Source organism: Taudactylus pleione, unplaced genomic scaffold, assembly GCF_031769625.1.
Source record: "Taudactylus pleione unplaced genomic scaffold, aTauple2 ptg000184l, whole genome shotgun sequence".
NCBI lineage: Eukaryota > Metazoa > Chordata > Amphibia > Anura > Myobatrachidae > Taudactylus > Taudactylus pleione.
The window spans coordinates 1,621,657-1,643,707 of NW_028284586.1; positions in this window are offsets into that span (position 1 = coordinate 1,621,657).

Here is a 22,051-nt window from a genome sequence, read left to right on the forward strand (position 1 = left end):
CAAAAATGACATGTCTCTTTTGGTGTGAATTAAGTAAAAATGTTTCCCCTATTAGTAACTTGGGGGGGGGGGGGCAAAGGGTTCTGAACCAAGTCCCCACATTTTTACCCCAAAATATGGATTTTGCACTTATTTTCTCCTGCCTTTTGCTGGAGAAACATTTTCGCCTGTTTTTGCCTATGGAGATTTTGCCTCGGCGAAAAACTCAGGGGAATTGAATACTTTGAAAACAGGCGAAAAGTGCAAATCGGAGAAAACTTTTCTCCAAACTACACTTTCGTGGCTAATTGAATACGGCCCTTAGATGCAAAATGATTTTCAAACAGGAAGTGTTTGTGGGAGGTAATGGGGTTGGCGAGCAAAATGCAAGGGATGTGTCTCAGACTGCAAATTCATATGCAGCTGTAAAGCCCCCAGGCATCTTAGAGACCAGGGGTGTATCTATAATGGGTGCAGGATGTGCGGGGAACACGGGCCCCACACCGCACACCCAGCACCCATAATATTACTTACCTCTCCGGAATCCCACGTCGGCGCGGGCGTCCAGCGCTGTAAAATTACCCCAGAATATGTGTTTATTAATACTGTGGGGTCTATTTACTAAGCAGTGATAAGAGAGAGAGTGAAAAGTGATAGGTAAGTGATAAGGTGCCAGCCAATCAGCTCCCAACTGCCATCTCACAGGCTGTGTTTGAAAAATGACAGTTGGGAGCTGATTGGCTGGTACCTTATCACTTCCTTATCACTTTTCACTCTGTCTCTAATCACTGCTTAGTAAATAGACCCCACAGTATTAATAAACACATATTCTGAGGTAATATGTGTACATGGGTTGACAAATTATATGGCATATATGTATAGTTGTATATTGAGGTAAAACATGCCTAACTTAATCATTCTTCAAGAAATAGCCTTTAGTAAAGGATATGTATATACAATTTATGCAAAAAAGCATATATGTTTCATGTATTTATATGACAGTTTATGTGGTACTCTTTTCTCTGAGGTAAAAGTATGCCCAAGTGTATGGGATACACATGTACTGTAGAATAAGTTTCGGAATGATATGGCTGGGAGTGATTTGGTTCCTGTCGGGAAAAGAAGGGCTGGTTGGAGAGAGATACACTGTAAACAGCTCTCAGTGGCAGCTCGCAGTTGGTCTGGTTCCCTCCCTTGGGTGCTCAACCCCCCTGTGGAGCCGGAGAGGGAGCCTGTCACAGTGGGAGCTGAGTGACAGCAACTGTGGCTGACAAGCAGTCAGCATCTCCCAGGGAAGAGGTTAGCAGCAGTGGCTTCTAGAAGCTTTGCCTGGGGCGAGTGAGCAGCAGCGGGCAGCTGGCAGTAAGCACCAGCATGCGCTGATCGGTCAGCACTAGAAGGCAGGATATGAATTGGAGGCAGTGGCGCTGAACAGTGTACAGTAAGTGTGACAAGCCTTCACACAATTATGCAGATGCAGAACACATATCTATCCCAGTATAGAGACCTTATTATGCAGCATACAGCTTCACATATATCTATATATGAAATAAAGAGTCACAGAGGCAGAACCCCTCTTATATTTAGAACTTATTTATAAGAGGGCTGAAAGGAGGAAATTGATCAGTTGATTAGGACAGGAACTACTATATTGGGATCTGCAGTGGCATTTATACAGACATTATTTAAGCCTTCGCACTAAGCTGCCCAGAGACTATAATACTACCATTGAGACCCTCTAACTATATGACAGTCCTACAAAGTACTGCATTACTGCTGATGAGAGCGATACTGTTAGTGTCTGAGCTCTAGTGGATACAGTATCACTAAAGAAAGGACAGTATCTGTGCATATTGCAGCTTATCCCATATTTGTAGCGGAAAGGAGACAATAAATATATCTATAGGATACAAATCAGCTCTCTAGTGCAGCAGGATTAAGAAAACTAAGCTAAGGATGTTCTAATCTATCAGTAATAGACTCTACAGATGGCACTATAGAAGTACTGATAACCACCTTTTTAATAAAGGATACAGGAGCCATAGTCAACTAGCCAATTCAAAGACTTTTACAGTTGATCAGCTATCAGGGCCCCAGCGTGCACCAACGTACCGCAGTGTTTATAAGGGACCAATAATACCTAGGTGTTACAGGGTTAGTTGTTTCTCCATATTATACTTATTTTGTTGTATGGCATGCAGAAGTATATGTATAGAAGGTAAACTGATATATTCTAGGTTGTGGGGCATATTGTATTGTCCAAATAATTGTTATGTTTCTTAATTGGACTAAATGAACAATTACTTGTGTATGTTCCACCACCAGTTTAACCATTATTGAAGAACCTGGTTGTTAACGAGGAGCGAAGAAAAGTATTTTACTTTTAAATAGTGTAATTATTATACTGCATATATAATACCATCAGGTTACATAGTTACATTTATTGGCTTACCCAAGCAAGCCTGAATAACATAGCTATTGGTTTTCCCAAGTAGGCCCGTCCATACAACCAATACTTGGGTGGAGGCACTGATATAACTATGTATTTTCAATATTTAGCGGAGGAAATAAGTGGGTACACTAAACCACAAGGAAGTTAGTAACCTGATGTCCATGCTAGAGAGTAAAGGGGGTTACATAAAGTACTAACCAATCAGCTCCAAACTGTCCTTTTTCAAACACAGTTGGTTGGTACTTTATTTCCATCCACTTTATCTCTCTCCAAGTCTTAGTACATAGATCCCTCAAGCTGGGTACACACTGGCAGATATATTGGCCGATCAATTGATCGGCCAATATATCGCGTGACCGACGGCCAGTGTGTACCAGCGATATGTCTGTGAACGGCGTCGTTCACAGACATATCGCGTCTGCTGTGCTGCACAGCCGATTCCCGATACATCTGCAGATATATTGGACATTGTGCTGTGTGTATGGCCGACCACATGATTGGTTGGCCGTTCAGCTTCTTAACAGGATAGGCCGGGTCATGCAAAGCAAACCTGGTCCTTGTCCTCGTGGGAGCTGCAGCCGGCATCAGCGTGGAATCGTCTTCCGGTGCTCTGACAGGTAAGTTTGGCAGCCTGGGGGGACCGGACAATGTGGGAGGTAGGGGTGTGGCAGCGGGACCCATGGCAAGCAGAAGGGAGACATAAGCGGGTATCCCAGCCAGCGTAAGAGAACAGTGGCTGGGATACCCGCTGATGTCTCAGTGAGAGAGCGCTAACCGAGTGTTCCCCGGCCAGCATGACAGTGACATAAGCAGGTATTTCGGCCATGCAGAACCCGAGCCAGCAGGAGGGAGCAACCTGTGGGTGACCCGGCCAGTGGGAGAGAGCTGCCAGGGGGAGCTTCCGAGCAGAGAGGGAGTGAGTGAGACACCTTTGGCTGCCTTTCTATATGTGTGTATGTATACTGTAGATATTTATTTATACTAATTATATATATATATATATATATATATATATATATATACACTAATACATATTAATATTAGTGCAGGTTGAGTCTCCCATATCCAAATATTCCGAAATACGGAATATTCCGAAATATGGAATATTTTTAGCATGACTGAGAAAGTGAAACCTTTGCTTTCTGATGGTTCAATGTACACAAACTTAGTTTAAAGCACAAATTATAAAAAATATAGTATAAATAACCTTCAGCTGTGTATAAGGTATATATGAAACATAAATGAATTTCATATATGTAGACAAACTTTTTTTGATGCACAAAATTATTAAAAATATAGTATAAAATGACCTTCAGGCTGTGTGTATAAGGTGTATATAAAACCATTCTGTGTTTAGATTTGGGCCCCATTCCCAAAATATTTCATTACTTTATGCAAATATTCCAAAATACAGAATATTCCGATATCCAAATACCCCTGGTCCCAAGCATTTTGGATATGGGAGACTCATATCCAAAGGGCCTAATTCAGACCCGCTCGCAAGCGGGTCGATGTTGGCCAAATGCGCATGCGCACGACAGAGGCCGCTCCATCGTGCACATGCGTGAGACCCGAATAACGACGGCCAAGCCGTCGTTAAGGGTCTCGCACCAATGGGAGCGTGCTGTCGATGGTGAGTGACAGCACACCCCCTTTGGTGGGCGTGGCTGCCCAGACGGAGGCCTACCGTCTGGGGCTGGCCACACTGACATCACAAGTGATGTCAGTGGGAGTGCTTTTGGCTCTGATAGAGCCGAAAGCACTCCAGGGCTTGCGGCAACGAGACCCTACTGCAAGGGTCTCGTCGCAAGCCCGATGGTCGCGATGGTCTAATTACCTGAATTACGTGTCATTTTAAATTGTGAAGGGACTCTGGGCCTGTTTCTGACCCGCTCGCGAGCGCTGTACGCTCGCAAGCGGGTCGATGGTGCCTAAGTGCGCATGCGCACGATGGAGGGAGCTCCGTCATGCGCATGCGCGAGACCCAGCGAGCGACGGGGAATCCGTCGCTCGGGGTCTCACACCAAAGGGGGCGTGCTGTCGATGGTGAGTTACAGCATGCCCCCTTTGGTGGGCGTGCCAGGGGTGTGGCTGCCAGACAGAGGCGTTCCCATGGGAATGCCTACCGTATGGGTCCGGCCCCTCTGACATCACTAGTGATGTCAGTGGGAGTGATTTTGGCTCTCATAGAGCCAAAATCACTCCAGGGCTTGCGGCAGCGAGACCCTACCGCAGGGTCTCGTCGCAAGCCCGATGGTCGCGATGGTCTTGACCAACGCGACCATCATCATGGATGCTCGCATAAGCTGTGGGTGGTAACCCACAGCTATGCGAGCGTTCAAGAGGCCGCTCCAAGAATAGGTAGGAGGGCCCTGATTCAGAGCGAGCGCTCTGGTCAGAGCGTCCAGCTCTGATCAGGCCCTCTGATTCTCTCTGGCGCTATAATATCCCATATAATCTGTCATATATATATAATAAATTAGTAGCTATTTTTCAATTCAAGTCCCATTATACTGAATTTGTGTTATTTTATATGATCCAGATAATTTTGTTGTACTAACTTTTGCATGCAATATGTATATGTGTGCATATATGTACATGTATATGGATTTTTTATTGTAATATATCATTTATGGTATTTGTATGTCCATTTTCTATATTACATACATTTATATGAATGGTTTATTAAAAAGATTTTATTTATACTATTGTGTACCAGCACGGTCAATTTTCTCATGTTGCCTGCACTCTTCGCAGCCTTTCTTGAGACAGGAGAGAAGCCGGAGAAGTCAAGCAGCCTCACACCCAACCCTGCCCGTGTGCTTGCCTCCTCGCTCCCCTTGGCTATCCCTGCTGCCTGTCACCTGACCCCCCCACCGCAGTCTGTGACCCCCCCTCAGATCATACAGCCCTGCCGTGTAGGTCCCCTGCTGCTGCTGTGCCTTCTCCCTTGCTGTCGGCTCACAGGAGGAGAGCTCGGGGAGCTGAGAGGGAGCTCCTCGAAGGTAAGAGGACACAGCAGGGAGGGATCTTTTCAGATCCCTCTACTGTATTGAATACTGTACGCCATCTCAGGGTAGCATACAGTATCACTGTCAAGTTCTGAAAAAAATGCTTTTTCGGCACTTGATGAATGACATAATTTCCATACGGGGACTGTGGAATATATCGGTATAGAATTGTAACCAGTAATATCTCCTGCATTATAAGAATGATGAATAACCCTAGCACTTAATTTCTACAAAAACAGGGGAAAATCCTAATTTTCCCCTACTTTTGTAGAAATTAAGGGGCATATTCAATTAGGTGAGAAAAAGTCCTGTACTTTTCGCATGCCGGACTTTTCATTGCCATCGCTGGTTTTCCATGCGAAAAAGTATCGTGCTCGTCCCCACTTTTCCCCGTATTCAATTAGAAATCGGCAAAAACCGGACCCGGCGAAACTCCTAACAGGCGAAAAGTACTGTCAGATTTGGGGAAATCAGCCTGACACCCCCCAAAAGATGAACTGACATTGGGGATCACTATAGATACCCCCGAATAGCCCTGATGAAGGTATTTGGGGTACTTAAATTATCTCAATAGCTGCTAATTAGCATCTTTGCATAAGTGGTGAAGAATAGCATTTATCAGTATTTTTTGGTGAAAATCACTAGTCCCAGCAAATATGGGATACACGAATATGGGTACTAGCATATTTTAAAGTTGCTAATGTGAAGTTTTAAAAAACTTTAAGAAATCCACCTGCCGCAAGCACCTGCAAACTTAAAAACACCTGGGGCATACTTGGGGACCCCTCTGGAGTCTATTTAGCTAGTTTTTAAATTTTTACCCTAACTTTGGACATTTTCGCCCCCAAATGAAAGTACTTTTTTGTGGTGATATAAAGTATTTTTTCAACTTTTTTTGACGTAGTTTACCTTTGGGGGACTGTCCCAAGGGTGCAGGGGGGTTCCCGCAACTTTGCACCCCAAAAGCCCAATTCTGCACTTTTTTTCGTCACCTATTCATAGGCAAAACTTTTTTGCCGGTTTCATTGCATTGAGTTTCCACACCAGCGAAAAGTCTCTGGAATTGAATACGGAGGAAACTTTTCACATGGCGAAATGACTTCACTCTCGATACTTTTTCGCAGATTCTGACTTTTCGTCGCTAATTGAATACGGCCCTAAGTGATGATGAATAGAGTCCTATTACACAGATGCTGAATTAGCAGCAGGGGATAACAGGAGAATTGAGGACCTATTTCCCTGTGTTTCTCTTCAATAGGCCAGCCCACTATGTAAATTACAGCAAGATTTGGCACATTTCACAAAGACGATCTACCAGTGTGTACGGAGTGAAAGATGAAATGCCCAATGTCCTCACAACAGATATATCTTTAGATGGCAATGACGGTTGTTCAGTGTGTATGAATAACCATCATCTGCAGATATATCTTTCAGGTGCGTACCCAGCTTTAGTCTCATAATAATAACTAAACCCCTCACCCTCTTAATCAGGGATGGATTAAGGTTTGTGGGGGTCCCCTGGCAACTAACTTGTGGTGCCCCTAACAATAAAATTCTCAAAATGATATGCTGACAATGTTATTAAAAAGTATAATGTGTAAATACTCCCAGCTCCACAAATGTGATAAACATACTGTAGTGCAATCAGTTCACATTTGCCACAAAGAAACCCCAGTTCACATATGCCACAGTGCCACCCATGCTTATAATGTAACTATGTGTGGAGGCCACCCAGTGTGTGGGGGCCCCGAGGCAATCAGCCCATCCACCCTGTTAATTGGGCTCTGCTAATAATCATACCTAACACCTAACACCCTAATAATCATACTTAACCCCTTCCCTCATACCTAACCCCCTCACCCTTTTAATCATACCTAGTCCTCTCACCCTCTTAATCAGACCTAACCCTCCATTCCTCATATTCATACCTAACCTCATCACCCTCATAATCATACCTAACCTCATCACCCTCATAATCATACAGCATGTTCTTCCACACGTGGACAAGCACTTTTTGATGTTGAATTCTTTCTCCCTGGAGCAGCTGCGGAACAATTCCAGACACTATTATTTGCCCCATTACATGTGTTAACAAAATATTTAGAGCAGCGGCCAATATAAAAAAAAATATAAAGACTACATAGTGCAACCAAAAAAACTACTGTGGTTTCTAACCTAACAGTGCAATGGCCCTTTATGTGCTAGTTTATCTCAAAAAACATTATTGTTGAGTTAGATTCTATATTTATTTGCTAACATTATTGTTTACACAAAAATAAAAAAACAAAATGACTCTAATGCTGCCCATCCACTAGGCGATTAAACCTAGCGATTGAGCGATAACGACCGTCGTTATCGCTCAATCTCTTGGTAATCGCCCGCAAATTGGGCAGTAAACTGTTAAAAACGACCAGCGATGCGCACTCCCACTGGTCGTTTTTAACATCAATCATCGCCCGAACATGACGGTCAACCTGAGGACTGCCATCAGGTTGCCATGTTCGGGGATGATTGATCTGCATACACTGAACGTTCAGTGTATGCACTTCACCCCGCGGGAGACGACGGCAGATTCTACAGATGTGCCCACATACATCTATCCTCCATGCGCAAATAGATAGCAAAGGTAGCTTCTGCTGATTAAAATGATATGCAGCATGCCTATATTCTGTGTGTGACTGTGGTTGTATCTGCATGCTAAACACTACGTTACAGTGTTTCAGCCGCTGACACTGTAATGTAGCATTTTGCATACAGATTGCATACAGATACACCCGCACTCACTCAGAGAACAAAGACATGCTGCATATCATTTTAATCAGCAGTAGCTTGTGCCATCTATTCACATCGTTGTGTGAATAAGATGCATTTGAAGCTAAAAAGATGCACGAAAACACGCTCAATGCTACCGAGTCACGCCATGGCATGGCGCGACTAGGAGGGCTGTTTAGCACCCCAAGAGGCTAGATATATGTGTACCCATCTGTACTTAACAGTTATCTAGCAACTTCTAGAAGATAATAGCTAGAATCTAATTGGTTGCTATGGGCAACATCTCCACTATTAAAAATCCTCCAGCCTCTGCTGAGCTTCCCCAGTTCTCTTGCTTTGCGTCACTGTGTCTGCAGACCACACCTCTCCTCTCATTGAATCAGCTCCTCACTCCCTATCAAAGCACAAAATGGTGGCTCAGGGGTTTATATAATGTGTGTGTGATGCCTAAGTCATGGGACTTTGCCCTGCCAATGGGTGATTCTCTTTGTGTCAGTATGCTTGCTGAAATTAATCTCGCATTCCGGTTGGTCTAAAATCCGCGGCTTTTCCAGGGAGTTTTCTGGCGAGACGTCGAATGTGAACAGCGTATGTGGCTGAAATATCACTACCTATTACATACGGGAATTGAGACTGATACTCGCAACTTTAAAACATGCGATGAGATGCGTATTCATATGTCCGAATAAACTCACACACTATTACATTTAGCCCCTGGTCTGTCTTATGGGTGTTATGGGAGTGTCTCAGGTGTGTTACGGATGTTTTTGTGTACACAGATGCCTAATCGCCCACATTGGAGGCCATACTCAAATGGATAGTCTGCACCTGCCAAAAGGTTGGTGCAAATTTTGGTGGCAAGACTGATAGTGGTGTCTAAAGATGACCCAGGTGGCATTACAGCATCTACAGATGCTCATAGCAGAGGCTTCACTAGGGTTGGTGTCACCCGGTGCTGACACCTCCCCTCCACCAAAAAAAATAAAAAAAATAGTAGGGACCAAGGTACACACACACACACATATATATATATATATATATATATATACACACTAAAGCCGCATACACACTGGACGATATTTGTGAACGATATAAACGATAATGATATCTTTGAATGATATATCGTTCATATCATCAAGTGCAGTGGTGGGCCCAGGTGCAAAAATTTGCTTTGGGTCCCCCTCCTCTGCCCTACTCCATGTTCAAAGTGCAGTGGGTGACAGATAGGTAGAGGTTGACAGGGAGAGGCAAGAAGGTGACAAGGAGAGGGTGACAGGGAGAAGAAGTGGGTGACAGGGAGAGATTGAAGGCAGTGGGTGACAGGGAGAGAGAAGAGGCAGTGAGTGACAGGGAGAAGCAGTGGGTGACAGGCAGTAGGTGACAGGGGAGAGGATGAGAGGTGATAGAGAGAAGCAGTGGGTGACAGAGAGGGTGACAGGGATAGTTGACAGGCAATTGGTAAAAGTGAGAGGGGACAGGCAGTGGATGACAGGGAGAGAGTGAGAGGTGACAGGCAGTAGTGAAAGGGAAAAACAGTGGGGGAGAGGGTGACAGGGAGAGGTGACAGGCAATGGGTGACAGGGAGAGGGAGGGGCAGTGGATTACAGGGAGAGGGTGATAGGGAGAAGTGACAGGGAGAGAGAAGAGGCAGTGGGTGACAGGGAGAGGTGACAGGCTGTGGGTGACAGGGAGAAGCAGTGGGTGACGGAGTGATGACAGGCAGTGGGTGACAGGGGAGAGGATGAGAGGTGATAGGGAGAAGCAGTGGGTGACAGAGGGGGTGAGAGGGTGACAGGGATAGTTGATAGGCATTTGGTAAAAGTGAGTGGGGATAGGCAGTGGGTGACAGGGAGAGAGTGATAGGTAGGCAGTAGTGAAAGGGAAAAACAGTGGGGGAGAGGGTGACAGGGAGAGGTGACAGGCAATGGGTGACAGGGAGAGGGAGGGGCAGTGGATTACAGGGAGAGGGTGATAGGGAGAAGTGACAGGGAGAGAGAAGAGGCAGTGGGTGACAGGGAGAGGTGACAGGCTGTGGGTGACAGGGAGAAGCAGTGGGTGACGGAGTGATGACAGGCAGTGGGTGACAGGGGAGAGGATGAGAGGTGATAGGGAGAAGCAGTGGGTGACAGAGGGGGTGAGAGGGTGACAGGGATAGTTGATAGGCATTTGGTAAAAGTGAGTGGGGATAGGCAGTGGGTGACAGGGAGAGAGTGATAGGTAGGCAGTAGTGAAAGGCAAAAACAGTGAGTGAGATGGAGAGGGTGACAGGGAGAGGTGATATGCAATGGGTGACAGGAAGAGGGTGATAGGGAGAGGTGACAGGCAGTGGGTGACAGGGAGAGGGTGGCAGGCAGTGTGTGACAGGGAGAAGGAAGAGGCTGTGGGTGACAGGGAGAGGGTGATAGGAAGAGGTGACAGGTGGTGGGTGACAGGGAGATGCAGTGGGTGCCCAACACATTATACCACACTGTAGTGCCCCCCACATAATGTCACACTGTAGTTTCCCACACATTATGCCACACTATAGTGCCCACACATTATGCCACCTGTAGTGCTACCACATTATGCTACACTGTAGTGCCCCCACATTTTGTCACATTCTAGTGCCCCACACATTATGCCACCTGTAGTGTCCACACATTATGCCACCTCTAGTGGCCACACATTATGCTACACTGTAGTCCCAAAACATTATCCCCCCTGTAGTGTCCACACATTACGCCACCTGTAGTGCCCACACATTATGCAACCTGTAGTGCCCACACATTATACTACACTGTAGTCCCCACACATTATGCCACCTATAGTGAACAGTGGCCCTCATTCAGAGCCGTACGCTCTGAGCAGAGCGCACGCTCTGAATGAGGGCCGGGCTCCATTTTCATGGAGCGTCCTCCTGGATGCTCGTATAGCTGTGGGTCACCACCCACAGGCTATACGAGCGTGCATTGTGATGGTCGCGATGGTCGAGACCATCGCGACCATCGAATTTGCGAGCCGGAGCCTGCGGTTGAGGTTTTCAACCGCAAGCTCCGGAGTGATTTTGGCTCTATCAGAGCCAAAATCACTCCCACTGACATCACTAGTGATGTCAGTGGGCCGGCTTCTGACGGGAGGCGTTCCCGTGGGAACGCCCCCATCAGGGAGGCACGCCCCCGGCACGCCCACCAAAGGGGGCGTGCTGTCAATCAACATTGACAGCACGCCCCCTTTGATCGGACACAACGAGCGAAGGACTTTCCTTCGCTCATCGCGTCTGGCGCATGCGCACGATGGAGCTCCCTCCATCGTGCGCATGCTCAGTCCATAACATCGACCCACTTGCGAGCGGACAGCCGCTCGCGAGTGGGTCTGAATCAGGCCCAGTGTACTTACCAGCAGCATCCTTAGGCAGCAGGCAGAGCAGCAGTCACAGCCTCACAATGAGTCACACCCATGAGGCTGCACTGCTGCTAAACTCCATGTCAGAGGAGCATGTGATGGGCTCCTCCAATTAGAGCTCAGCACATGCTCCTCTGACCAGTAGTGCACTGCAGTGCTTAGCCTGACTGCATCGTGCCCTGGACCTCTCTGCGTGTAGCTGCCAGCTGAGTCAGTCAGACTGCCCGGCAAGCAGCTGCATAAATGACGCCAGGCAGTGTGGACCCCTATATTGCGGCAGGTCCTGGTGCAATGCCGGTAGTTACGCCCTGATCAAGTGTGTATGCACTAAGCGATCAACAATGTGTGCTCCCGCAGGTAGTTAACGATATGCCCAGTTGTCTGTACATGCAGCTCAATCTGGGGATATCTGCTGAAAGCAGCATAGGCCCGCTCCCCCTCCCCCCCTCCATCATTTGTCGTTGCCAGCATCGGCAAGTGTGTATGCACTTACCGATGCTGACGAGCCCGCCGTGTCTGACATCTTGGCATACACACATCGTCTAGTGTATATGCAGCTAACACGCACACAAAAAAGTTAAAGTGTACATAAACTATATTTTAAAAAAATATGTTTTGAAAAGTTTAATGATTAAAAGGAATAAAGCATTTTTTAAACTGGAGAAAAATCCTTAAAGGCTTGGGGGGCCAATTTATCTATAATAGCATACTCAATGAGATCTTAGCGCAATATTAGTGCCCATGTTCGCATTGCAGTATGCAATGATGCAATGATAGCGCCGGGATTTATGAAATAGCATCCAAAAGGGACAGGGGATCTGAATGGAGCCCATCCCTGCGATGTATAAGGAGTGAAGCAACCACATCAGTAATAATAATATATATGGGCCCTTAATAATTGAAAATTGTGCTTCCTTGTCATCCTTAGGTTCATGTATGTGGTGTTGTATGAAGTTGATCCTCTGTTCAGTCTTGCCAGCCAGCAGCCATTGGGTAAGGATGCAGGCACACATAGATAATGTGGGCAGAGGCACAAATGTGGAGAGGCACACAGTAAAAAGGGATAGGGCATAGATAGGTAGGGGGCAGAGTCACAGATGGGGAGGAGCAGAGTCACAGATATGGGGAGGGGGGGCAGCAGAGTCACAGATATGGCAAGAGGGCATATGCACAGATATGGGGATGGGCAGAGGCACAGAAAGAGAGTGATCAGAGGCACAGACATGGGGAGGGAGAAAAAGCACATACAGTATATGGGGAAGGGGCAGAGTAAAGAACAGAGCAACATATAGGAAGGGGCAGAGGCACAGATATGGGAAGGGGGCAAAAGCACATATACGGGGGAAGGGGCAGAGTAAAGAACAGAGCAACATATAGGAAGGGGCAGAGGCACAGATATGGGAAGGGGCAAAAGCACATATATGGGGAAGGGGCAGAGTAAAGAACAGAGCAACATATAGGAAGGGGCAGAGGCACAGATATGGGGAGGGGCAGATTCAGGAATGGCAAAGAGGAGGACAGTGGGACAGACTTCATAGGAAAGAAGGGCTGAGGTACCTCTGTGCAGTGTGTGGATGGTAGAGCCGTCACTCTCTCTCACATTGCATTGTTAGTATCTTCTTCTGTGCAGTGCACTGCATGCACATTATGCCGGCCAATACGAGCAGGAGAGGAGAGCTGGGGGGCCAGATAGCTGTACAGGCAGAGCTAAGAAAGGAAGTTTATCAGGTGGGGGGGCTGAGAGGGGGTAACTGCATGTGAGAGGGGGGTCAATTCTCCAAACTTTCTCATGATGGAGCAGATGATCCTGGACCCGGAGGGAGGTCGCGGCCAGTGTTCGTCAGAGGTGGAGCCTGCAATCAGAGAGCGGGGGCTCGGATGAACACTGGAAGGCTGCTGTAGCAGGAACAGAAAATTCCTGTCTAGAGCAGCACAGCGATTAGTTGTCCGGTAGGCCTATATTGATGGGCGGCCTGGAGCTGTAGCTCCACCTGCCCCATTGGTAATCCGGCATGCAGGCTGGAGTGTGTCGGGGGGGGAGAGAGGTGCGTTCACGAGTGTGAAGCTTCTGGTGTCATCCCCTTGAAGGGTGACACCCGGTGCGGCCCGCAACCCCCTTGTAACGCCACTGGCTCTTAGTGGGCATCTCAGTCCTTGGACATTTGGACATTTATACGCAAGGGAAGGGCTTTGTAGTGGCATTTGCATTAAGTCACAAATGGGAGACTGTATCCACCTCTGAATGCAGCCCATTCACTCCAATGTGGGGTTTTCTTGTAAGAAAAAAGTCCTTATACAGAAGGGCAGCCAGGAAAAAGATGTTCCCAAAACAGCTACCAAAGATACATAGAAATTGGCATGGTCTTTGCAGCAAGCTGGACCAAGAAGACAATAAATAAATAATGTGTACTAAACGGAGATATGACATTTTATACCATGTGATAGTTATTGTACTTACACTCCCAAAGATTCATTTAGGAAAAATACATAACCTTCAACCATTATTCACCACAGGATTGGTATTTCACATCCTTGTTGAGGTGGAATTCTCCTTTGTCAATGTGGGAATCACCTTGACCATGTATAATTCCTCTTTCCTTCCTTATTCTCAACATATAAGGAACCACAGGATGTGCAAACAATGACAGGAATATACTTTATGCTGTATTTTAATACTGTATAAAAAAAAGGATTGTAATTACTCACTTGACACCGGTGAGCTTGTAGCATGTAATAAAAAATATGAAATTCACTGCTTGGTTCACAAAGAATTTAATTGTGAAAATAATAGTGCACTGATACAACAGTATACATCTTAAAAAACAAGTTACACAAACATATTACAAACGGTATGCAGTCGGGAAGCCGGCGGACCTAATCCCAACAGCCGGCTTCCCGACTGCTTTATCCCGGCGAGGGTTAAATGACAAGCGTCTAAGTCTAGATGCCTGTCATTTTACTGATGCCGGGAGACCGGCGCCCGGCATCCCGATCGAAGTGACTCCGGGCGCCACTGCGGACAGCTGCGGGGGGGGGGGTTGAGGGTTAGGTTCAGGGCTCCCGAGGGGGACTTAGGTTTAGGCACCCCCCCTGGAGGTTAGGGTTAGGCTAGGGGGAGGGAGGGTTAGGGTTAGGCACCCCCGGGGGACTTAGATTTAGACAGCAGGGGAGGGGGGGGTTAGGTTTAGGCACTTAGAGGGGGAATTAGGGTTAGGTACTGTGGGGGAAGGTTAGGGTTAGGCACCCTAAAGGAGGGTTAGGGGGTTAAAAATAGGTTAGCTAATACTTACCTTCAACGATCGGGATTTCTTCCTCTGCCGGCCTCCTCGTGTCGGGATTCCAACCGCCGGGCAGGGGTCCGGGGGTAAATCATACCGCTTCCATTACAAACATTGCTCTGTTAGGGTAGATGCCATGTCTCCTCTTGTGTTGCCATCTTCTTGTGCTTAATACCCTTGACCTATGTCTCCTTTATGTGTGATTATGTCTTTTTGTACATCTTTTTTTGTCCTCCTTAGATATTTAACCCATTTTTGTACATCTTTTTGCCCTCCTTAGATATTTAACCCATGTTTGCACATTTGCACATTATACTTTAGCCATACTTTATAGTCAGTTTACTACAGTTTAGCATGACATTTTGTATTTATTATTACAGTATATTACCTACAAGGCTCTTGTTACTTGTCTAAGAGCGGTTTACATTTATTATCTTTTTGGCGACATTCTTATTTTACTGAGGGGTATCCGTTTTTCCAGTTACCTCTGCATTCCTGAGTTTGTGTTTCTTGTATATGTGTTCTGCCTATCTTTGTATTAGCCGCCTTGCATTGAGTTACAGTATGCTTATGAGCAGCTGTGTTCATTCTTTTGTGTGACCTACTGCACTGTATGTTGCTATATAATGGCCACCCACAGTAGATGCTGTTTTACTATCTACATTACTATTTTTTTATTTTCCTCAGCTATTCAGTTTTGAGTTGTTAGAACATGGAGTGCACTACAGCGCTGCCTCCATTCTGCTTGCTAGTGAAGCATCTTCCTTTACCAAGATGGCTTAAATTGGGCCTTCTGCTCATGTGTGGTGCCATTTTAGTTACTGTGGGCCTGATTCAGACCCGCTCGCGAGTGCTGAGTGCTCTCAAGCGGGTCGATGTTGGCCCAGTGCGCATGCGCACGAGGGAGCCGGCTCCGTCATGCGCGAGACCCGGATAGCGACGGCCAAGCCGTCGCTCCGGGTCTCGCTACAAAGGGGGCGTGCTGTCGATGGTGAGTGACAGCACGCCCACTTTAGTGGGCATGCCGGGGGCGTGGCTGCCCAGACGGAGGCGTTCCCATGGGAACGCCTACCGTCTGGGGCCGGCCCCACTGACATCACAAGTGATGTCAGTGGGTGTGCTTTCGGCTCTGATAGAGCCGAAAGCACTCCAGGGCCTACCACAAGGGTCTCGTCGCAAGCCCGATGGTCTTGACCATCGCGACCATCTTTTTGGCCGCTCACTATAGCTGTGGGTGGTCACCCACAGCTATGCGAGCGGCCAGGAGGCCGCTCAAAAAACACAGAGGGACGGCCCTGATTCAGAGCGAGCGCTTTGTCAGAGCCAAGCCGTCGCTCCGGGTCTCGCTACAAAGGGGGCGTGCTGTCGATGGTGAGTGACAGCACGCCCACTTTAGTGGGCATGCCGGGGGCGTGGCTGCCCAGACGGAGGCGTTCCCATGGGAACGCCTACCGTCTGGGGCGGGCCCCACTGACATCACAAGTGATGTCAGTGGGTGTGCTTTCGGCTCTGATAGAGCCAAAAGCACTCCAGGGCCTACCACAAGGGTCTCGTCGCAAGCCCGATGGTCTTGACCATCGCGACCATCTTTTTGGCCGCTCACTATAGCTGTGGGTGGTCACCCACAGCTATGCGAGCGGCCAGGAGGCCGCTCAAAAAACACAGAGGGACGGCCCTGATTCAGAGCGAGCGCTTTGTCAGAGCGTCCGGCTCTGAATCAGGGCCTGTGTTTGATTGCCACAGTGGGACATGGACGTGTTCCACTTAGCTTCAGTTAGAGACATGAAACTACCTGCATTTATCTGCAATTGCTTGCCTTCATACATGTATGTATGCTCTGCACACGTGTATGTGTATAACAGTGAGTACAGCTGTACAATACCTTGTTTGCAATACCTTGTCTGCAAACCAAGCCATTAGGTAAGTTCTACCTGGCTGTAACATCTAATACACATTAATTTCACTAGTGCCTACTATTTCAATCTCTGCCTACTACAAAATAGTGCACACGTCTCACCGTGATTTACCTTATATGCCATGCTGCAAATTGTTTGCTATTTTTTTTTTATATATTGGTAAGTTGCTTGATATATATATCATATGTTGTTTCCCATATATGTTTAATGTCATGTCTGTGTATGTTTATTTATCTGTGCACATTGTTTATATTGCTTGACCACTCCCCAAAGTGCTGAGCCATAACACTTTATAATGACACATGCCTATGACTGATTCCAGACTGGATTTACCTGAGTTTCAATGTATTTAAGGTTAGTTATTTGTTAGAAAACCAACAAACTAAATCAATGAACAGCGCTGAATGGATAAAAAATAGTCTAAAGAAATGAATCACATTTAATCTTTACATCAAAAAAAATAACATATAACATACTTCAACATAAATGAATACAAAAAACTAATCAAAAAGAATTTAAAAATAAATATACAGTTGCTGCAATCAAAAATTATATTATGGTATACCAATATAAGGGTCACATATTATTTATCTGCATAAAAAATGTTTTGTAGTTATGTAGATTCCACTTGTGAATAAACACAGTTCATTGATATTCCGTTATAAAAGATGTTGCAAAGTCAACCAACAAAAATTGTTTAGTTGCTAATAGGATACAACATGCATTTATATCTCACCCTTCATAAGCCTGATAGGGGAAAGTCTTTAAACATTTGATTTTTAGTTTAATCCAGGAGATTCAGGACCTCATTCAGAGTCGGTCGTTGCGGCCGCACGGTCGTACACAGCCGATGTTCGCTAAACTGCGCATGCGTAAAGTTCGCAATGCGTGTGCGCAAACTAGCTGTTACGATCAGAAATTTATCTCTCCTTGAACACAGCCAGGTCGTTAGTTTGAGTGACAGATTGAACCGTTTGTGGGTGGTAACAGGGGAAGGTGCTTGAAAACGGGGGAGTGGAGATCCGAACGCAGGCGTGCCTAATTATGCGAACGGCGTTTAATGGGAGTGCATAATTAACAAAGTAATGTCATGGCACATGTGACATGGGAGGTTTGTACACTGACTTGATCGTAGTGCTTAAGAGAGGGTATGGTCAACCTTAAGCTCTACGACCAGCTCCGATAGTTCCCAATGGTCGCGATTAATCCTTATATCCCAGGAGATGCAGTCATGTGTTCTACCAGCAGAACACAATAAAGTTTAGAAAAAAAATAATAATTTTTTCTTCTTCTAACAGTACTGTGTGCTGCTGGGAGACCACATGACCGCATAGCAGACGGAGCCGGAGGCTGCTGCGCGAGCAGGTAAGTGATGAACGGGGGGGAGGTGAGCGGGTGGGGGGAGGGGGGGCAGGTGAGCGGAGGGGGGGACACAAACTTACCGGATCTGTAGGCAGTGCTGCGCATGCGCTGGTTTTACAGATGTAACAGCGCATACTCAGCACTGTCTACAGATGCGATAAGTTAGAGCAGGCAGGGATAACTATCTATTTCCCGAAAAGCTGTCATCGCAAAAATAACAGCTTTTCGGAATGGATAGTTATAGGGAAGAGGAATGATGAATTCCTCCAGTAATTAGGTAGAACTCCATGCGAGTTCTAAACCTAATTACCTCCAGGGAAAGTTTAGTTATGATGAATAGGCCCCAACGTCCGTCCTGATGCACAGGAATTGACACTGCTATACGAGGGTTTTACATAATAACGAAGCCGCCTCCAGCAGCGTTAATTTGCGTGCATTAGGATGGACATTAAGCCTTTAGCGGTGCTATCCACAGGTACATGCACGTTTTTAACCCCGCCCTACAGACGGATGAGGGAGTGACGGACCTAGGCAGAGTCCAGTGCAGAAGCCGCATTCAGCAGTGTCAATTCGTGTGCATCGGAAAGGACATTAAGCCTTCAGCAGTGCTGCCTACAGGTACTTGCACGCTTTCACTCCCCCTCAGACAGATAAGGGAGAGACGGACTCAGGCAAAGTCCGGTGCCGACACCGCTTATCATCTCCTGGGGGTATAGTGCATTACGCTCCCCGCACAGGGGGTTAACAACAAAGACAGAGTTCCCTGCCGCATGCCTAATTAACTTTATTATAATAATTTAAGAACTTCTCTATAAGACTAACGAAAGACACAGTCCATTGTCGACGCCGCATGGTTTTACCCGGTGTCCATTCACTGCATACTCTCCCTATATGTGGATTCTAATGGGGATTGAGGGTCTCATTCAGACCCGGTCGCAAGCGCCGATGTGCTCGCAACCGGGTCGATGGTCCCCACAGAGCATGCGCACGACGGAGCCGGCTCCGTCGTGCGCATGCGCGAGACCTGGCTAGCGACGGGCACTCAGTCGCTAGGGGTCTCGTTGCAGACGGGGCGAGCTGTCGATGTTAAGTGACAGCTCGCCCCATTTGCTGGGCGGGCCGGGGGCGTGCCCGGCCAAACGGAGGCGTTCCGGTCGGAACGCTTGCCGTTTGGGGGCTGCCCCACTGACATCATTGATGATGTCAGTGGGGAACTTCCTGCTCAAGCAGAGCAGGAAGTTCCCTGTGGCTTACGAGATCCCAGACCCAACCTTAGGGTCTGGTCATAAGCCCCGATGGTCGCGATGGTGATGACCATCGCGACAATCACCCTGGTCGGTCGCTAGAGCTGTGGGTGGTAACCCACAGCCTAGCGATCGACCAGAAGGCGGCACTTAAAAAAATAAGTGTCCGCCCTCATTCAGAGCGATCGCTTGCAGCAAGCGATCGACTCTGAATGAGGTCCTGAGACTCCTGGATTAAACTAAAAATCAATTGTTTAAAGACTTTCCCCTATCAGGCTTATGAAGGGTGAGATACAAATGCATGTTGCAACATTGTATCCTATTAGCTACTAAACAATTTTTGTTGGTTGACTTTGCAACATCTTTTATGATGGGATATCAATGAACTGTGTTTATTCACAAGTGGAATCTACATAACTACAAAACATTTTTCATGCAGATAAATAATATGTGACCCTTATATTGGTATACCAATAATATAATTTTAGATTGCAGCAAATGTATATTTATTTTTAAATTCTTTTTGATTAGTTTTTTGCATTCATTTATGTTGAAGTATGTTATATATAATTTTTTTTATGTAAAGATTAAATGTGATTCATTACTTTACATGGGCATTTCTTTAGACTATTTTTTATCCATTCAGCGCTGTTCATTGATTCAGTTTGTTTGTTTTCTCTTTTTGGTTTGCTACCATATTGCACAGCTGCAAGGGGATAATTGTTTTAATTGTTCAGTACCCCAGTCAGCGCCTGAGGCTGATTTCTTTAGTTTTTTCTTTGTATAGTTATTTGTGAGCCCTGAAGATGATATTATAATTAAACAAAAACATTGTATTAACGGCCACTAGTAGCAGTTTTCTTTCTGTGAATAACCAAATTTATTAAGGTTGTTTTTTTTACCATTTTGCTACAGTTATAATGGTTAATGCAGTATTTTGGTGTATTTACTGTTTATTCATTATTTATTATGATAGCATTTTGTTTATATTTATGCATTCTCTTACATGTTCCTAGTGCCTTGTTGTTGTAGGTGGTGGTTTTGATGCTGATGGGCTGTTCACATGACTAGCCACATTGACCATGCGCCCTGCGGCATACATCTAAAATGGCAACATGTTTATGTTGAACATGTGCTTCTATGGGGCTGATTAAGAGATGTACATTAATTTGATGTTAAACCGCATCTCCAATGACTTGCGTAGGAGCCGTACTCCACATGTTCAGATCTGGATCTGCAATGTCAATCACAGTACCCAAAAAGCCACAGCATGATTTACATGCTGCTGGCTTTGGAGGTGGCATACTGGCAGCATGCTACAGTACACTTAGCAATTTAGTTTCCACCTGCCCTGTAGAACACCCCTCTGAGCAGCAATAAATATGCCCATAGGTAGAGCTAGACACACTCTTTAGGCAAGCATGACATGCCCCCTCATTGGCATGCCGTGCAAACTCTGATACCAACTAGAATCTCCCTGAAGTTAGTTTCCAAAGGTAGGCAAGTATGGAGTACAGTATAAATATATTGTTGACATAATATATTTATGATTTCTTTAATTCTTTTACAGGTCACGAGACATAGGACGACCATCAAAACAAATGAAACGGGCAAGGTCCCCAACAATTCTCCCCCACTGGATCAGGGCCGCAGAGACCGGAACTGAGCCCAGGTACTGTAAGGGCCGTGGCCTAATCATAGAAGCATGGCCATGCACCCTACAAAAATATGAGGGGCACAGGGAGGCGCCTTATGTTCTTTAGCCATGAGAAGAGCCAGGGGTGAGGGGGGCATCAGTGTGATCGCTTTTCCCCGCACTGCAGTCAGGCAGAGGAGATGGCTACTGCTCAGTCGCAGTACCTCAGGGTACTACCAGATAAAATCCCATATCTCTGGTTCCTATAGTCTCAATATTACCTTGTCCCTCTATAGCTCTGCTTTCTGTGTGAGGTCTGCACCTTTTCCGCCAACTTTGTTTGTTTTTTTCCTGTTTCTATAGGTTTTTTATGCCTGGTCGCTCATATCAACTATCTGGCACTAGAGGATTTTATGGTACTTTATAAATAAATGAAGACAGAATAATAATAAACATGTATGAAAACTATTAGCCAAATTAAGCCTTATACACTGTTGCTACTGGATTGAAAACAAAGCTTTAACTGTAATGGGGGAGAGATTATATCAGATTCTACACTAGATTACCCATTGTCCAAATTCTGTTTTGAAAATGTAAATAAAAGGAACACAGCGCTCACTGTATCAAAATATATACAAGAAAATATTTAAAAACAAAATGAATTGGATGGTTTAATGCAATAAACACACATTTATTAATTTCAAAATAGTAGTATATAGTACTTCACATATGAATAAAAATAAGATGTTGATTCACACAAAATATAATATTTGCAATGAGTGAATGGTGCAATCAAAATATCAAATAGTCCCAGCTCCTATATCAGACTCTCAGCTTATGAGAAGTAAATCAAAGACTTTAGATAAAATAGACCAATAATTGGCCAAAAAATTTGAAGGTTCAGTATTAGTAGGTAAAATGTTACCAAACAGTGGGAGATGTAGATCCATACAGTCCTGACCAAGTAACACTTGTAGATTTAGCCAGACCAGCCCTACACCATCTGCAAGTAGCAAGCAA